Source organism: Sorex araneus, chromosome 5 (genome assembly GCF_027595985.1).
Source record: "Sorex araneus isolate mSorAra2 chromosome 5, mSorAra2.pri, whole genome shotgun sequence".
Classification (NCBI taxonomy): domain Eukaryota; kingdom Metazoa; phylum Chordata; class Mammalia; order Eulipotyphla; family Soricidae; genus Sorex; species Sorex araneus.
In genome coordinates this window covers 50,783,225-50,787,694 of record NC_073306.1, presented here as the reverse complement: position 1 = coordinate 50,787,694, position 4,470 = coordinate 50,783,225, and positions in this window count along the sequence as shown.

The following is a 4,470-nucleotide window of genomic DNA, read 5'->3' as shown; positions in this document are numbered from 1 at the left end:
GAGAGGCACTATACAGTACTTTTATTCAGTTATGGACACAGAACATTCTTTTTAAGATTTCAGTTATTTTCAATTTATTAAGGTTTGGGGGGGGCCATATGTAGTGTTCAGGAGTGAATCCAGGTAGGCCATGTGCAAGATAAGTACCCCACCTCTTACTAGCTTTTTGAGCCTTTCAAATAATAGTCTAGCTATTTTGCAGACTTTCCCCAAGTTTGTAATTGCCTTATGTTTCCACACACTTAGATCCTGGTTATATATTTTTGACAGAAATACTGTATAAATGTTAATTTGTTCTTTTTAATATATTCTATGAGAAGGCATGTGGCAGTTTGCTCCACTATTTGTGATTTTAATTTGTTTACTTGGTCAATATGTTATCTGCCTAATGCACTCTAAATTATTATTCTTAGTTTTAGATAAATATAGTTGAATAAATTCTTGACTTACAAAAAAACAAAAAAGAAGAAGAAAGAGGAGGAGGATATAAGTAGTTTTGAAAAAAAGCTTGAACTATACTTGGTTATATAGAATTGCTTACTGTCAACTGAAGTAATCATCACTGTAAAGGAAATTCAAAATTAAATCAAAGTTCATCGGTGGTATGAGGTTGCAGGGGTATAAAAAATAAGAAGAAGAAGAAATTTTAAGAAAAGATATTATTCAGAGGAACCAGGAACTAGTGCAGCTGATAGACTGGTTGCCTGGCGTGTACCTGACCTAGGTTTAATTCCTGGTGCCACAGGTTCCTCATGTATTGCTGAGTGCAGTCTTGATGGCCCCAGAACCATCTTTGTGGTCTGGTATCCCTGGTACTGCTGGGCTGGAGAAACGTCACATCCTGCAGTCTTGGACTGAACTACTGGCCAGGTTGGCTGAGAATCCCTGTGGGGCCCCTGGGTCTCTGGAGCATCATATGGAAACACTGCTGCCCTATGCATTCACACAAAGGATATTGTTTTGAGTTTTACTGAGAACCCAGGTACCAGGAAACAGCTATCAGATTTCTCTGCACAGATGACCACTCTTCAGAAATTTGATTCCAGTTTATGTGCAATTTGTGCAGATAGGCTTCCCACATGAAAGAGTATATAATCCTTCTATAAAAAATATTAAGGTGGAGCTGGAGCGATAGTACAGCAGGTAGGCTGTTTGCCTTGCACACGGCCAACCCAGGTTTGATTCCCAGCATCTCATATGTTCCCCTGAGCACCACCAGGAGTAATTCCTAAGCACAGAGTCAGGAGTAACCCCTGTGCATTGTCAGGTGTGACTCGAAAAGTAAAAAAAAAAAAAATTAGACCATCTCTGGTTAAATCTTAACCTTTTCAGATAATGACAGGGAGGAATGCTGTGTCTAACTTCAAAATGACCTATTAACCTACAGTCAGATGCTATCTATGTGTGGAAAGAGGTGAGGAGTGAGGTCATTAAATCTGTTACTCAAAGATTTCTCAGAAAAGTAAGAATTGAGCTGCCATATGAGCAAGCAGTCCCACTTCCAGGTAACTACTCCCAGGACAGAAAGAAAGACATTCATTCCAAAGGACATTTGCACACCATTATTCACACCAACTCTTAGCACAAAAGCTAGGCTACAGAATCAAATAAGGTGTCCAATGACAGATGAATGAACTATAAAGGTGAGATATATATATATATATATATATATACATATATATACTGTGAAACATTCTACAGCTGCAAGAAATGATGAGATCATGTAATTTGCTGCAAGTTGGATAACACTGGAGGGTGTCTTGTTAAATGAAGAAAGTCTGAGGAAGAAGAACAAACAGGATGGTCTCACTAATCTGTGGTATATAGAATAATAGGAAAAGGGAATACAAGATATTTAAGGGAGGATAACTAGATCGCCATTAGGATAACTAGATCGCCATTGATCCTAGAACATAGAAAGGAGAAAGATAAGAAAAGAAAGAAATCAAGGGGTTAGGGATTAAGAAGAGGCAGATGAGAAGTAGCAAGGGTGGGGTAGGGACTGGGGTACATGGGTGATGTAGAGGCTGGTATATGGATATATTTAAACAACAGAGCAACAACACTGAAAGCCTGAGACCCAAACAACAATAATCAAACTTAAAAGTGTGCTTGTCAATGAGGCAGGCTGGGTGGTGGGAAGGAACCTGAGGACACTGGTGGAGGGAAGTTGACACTGGTGGTGGGACTGGTGCTGGAAGATTGTAAACCTGAAACCCAACTATGAATAATTTTGTAAATGATGATGTTTTGATTAAAAAATAAGGGGCTGGAGGGGCTGGAGCAATAGCACAGCGGGTGGGGCGTTTGCCTTGCGCGCGGCCGACCCGGGTTCGATTCCCAGCGTCCCATGTAGTCCCCTGAGCACCGCCAGGGGTGATTCCTGAGTGCAGAGCCAGGAGTAACCTCTGTGCATTGCCAGGTGTGACCCAAAAAGGCAAAAAAAAAAGGGGGGGCTGGAGCTATCGCATAATGGGTAGGGTGTTTGCCTTGCAAGCAGCTGTCCCGGGTTTGATTCCCAGCATCCCATATGGTTTCCCGAGCACCGTCTGGAGTAATTCCTGACTGCATGAACCAGGAGTAACCCCTGTACATTGTCGGGTGTGACCAAAAAATAAAATAAATTAATAAATGAATAAATCACTGTATCACTGTTGTTCCATGGCTCATCCATTTGCTCGAGTGGGCTCCAGTAACATCTCCATTCATCCCTGTCGTATTCAGGGTCAGGGGAATGAAGCCCATTATTGTTACTGTTTTTGCCATATCAAATACGCCATGAATAGTTTTCCAGGCCTGCTGTGTGAGATTCTACATTGCTCTCTTCCGGGAGCTTTGTTTTATAGTCTCTGGATCTTGGTCGTTGATGAGATTACATGGCGCTGAGGGCAGTTTGTGGGTGTGGCCGCCAAGCCACTGGAAAACTGGGGATCTGGGTGGAGGAGGCCCAGTCCTGATCCAAGCAGGCTTGGAGATCTCAGCCACGGACCCCACATACCTGGGTTCCTCTGTTGGTTCCTTCATAGATGAGGCATGTGGAGAGTGGCCTTGAGCATGGCTGTGGCTGGGTTCTGGAGGTTTTCAGCTGCCAGGGCTCTACTTGGGGCAGGGAGGGAAACTCAACCTGCCCCCCTCCGAGGGGGCCCCCAGTGAAGACAGCCTGCTATGGAGGCAGGAAAATACCTCTGATAAAATCTGTTATCTAAAGAATGCCTCTGACATGTTAGGTTTAAGCAAAGGTTACTGTGTAAACACAACACAGGTGCACTTGGCCAGTGGGCTTCCTCCAGGTGATCTTGCTGCGTGGTCTTTAGAGGACAAAGGATTTTGCTGGCCTGGGTCTATGATGGAGGCTAGCCATGAATTTTTTTTAATTGTACCATAGGTAACATAATTAAAATAGTGTTAATTTTTTTCTTTTTTTTTTGCTTTTCTTGGGGTCACACCCAGTGATGCTCAAGGGTTACTCCTGACTCTACACTCAGGAATTAGTCCTGGCAGTGCTTGGGGGACCATATGGATCCTGGGGATTGAACCTGGGTTGGCTGCATGCAAGGCAAATGCCCTACCCGCTGTTCTATTGCTCTGGCCCCAAATAGTGTTAATATTTATGATAGTGATATATCAAGTTACTATACCCCTCCCACCCAGAACCCTCTACTCATGTCTTTCATTAGAATTTGTTTTAGTCCATATTAAAGACTCTATGCTCCAGCAAAAATACTATTTCCACTGCTCATGCAATCCGTATGACTTTGCAAACAATTTTGTTTGATGATCTCTTAAAGCAATTGCTTTTGGGGCCCAGTGTACTCATTCATGACAGGGAGCAGAATTTCTCTTTAATGGCCATCTGACTCCATTTAAAAATAACTCCACACATGTCAATTTGACACAAAGGCATCTGGAGCAAAATGACACTGTTCAGAAATTTTTTCCAGAAGCTTGCATTGACTTTAAGAGGCCCCTTAAGTCTCTATGTTGCACATGGGCAGGAGATATGACTCAACAGTGGAGCATGGGCCTATCATGTCTGAGGCCCGAGTTCCATTCCTAACACTGCAGGCTCCATTCTCTAGCACTGCAGGCTGAGAGCCAGCCCTTGAGACCCCCCCTGTGGATGGTGTATGGAGTATTGCTGAGAGTGGCCCTGGGACTCCCCACCTTGTTCCATTGGGCATGACTCCAATTCAAAAATAAAGAGGCGGGAGAGAGAGAGAGAGAGAGAGAGAGAGAGAGAGAGGAGAGAGAGAGAGAGAGAGAGAGAGAGGGAGAGAGAGAAAGGAGAGGAGAGCGGAGGAGAGGAAAGGAGGGGAGGGGAGGGGAGGGGAGGAGAGGAGAGGGGAGGAGAGGAGAGGAGAGGGGAGGAGAGGGGAGGGGAGGGGAGGGGAGGGGAGGGGAGGGGAGGGGGGGAGGGGAGGGGAGGGGAGGAGAGGGGAGGGGAGGAGAGGGGAGGAGAGAGGGGAGGGG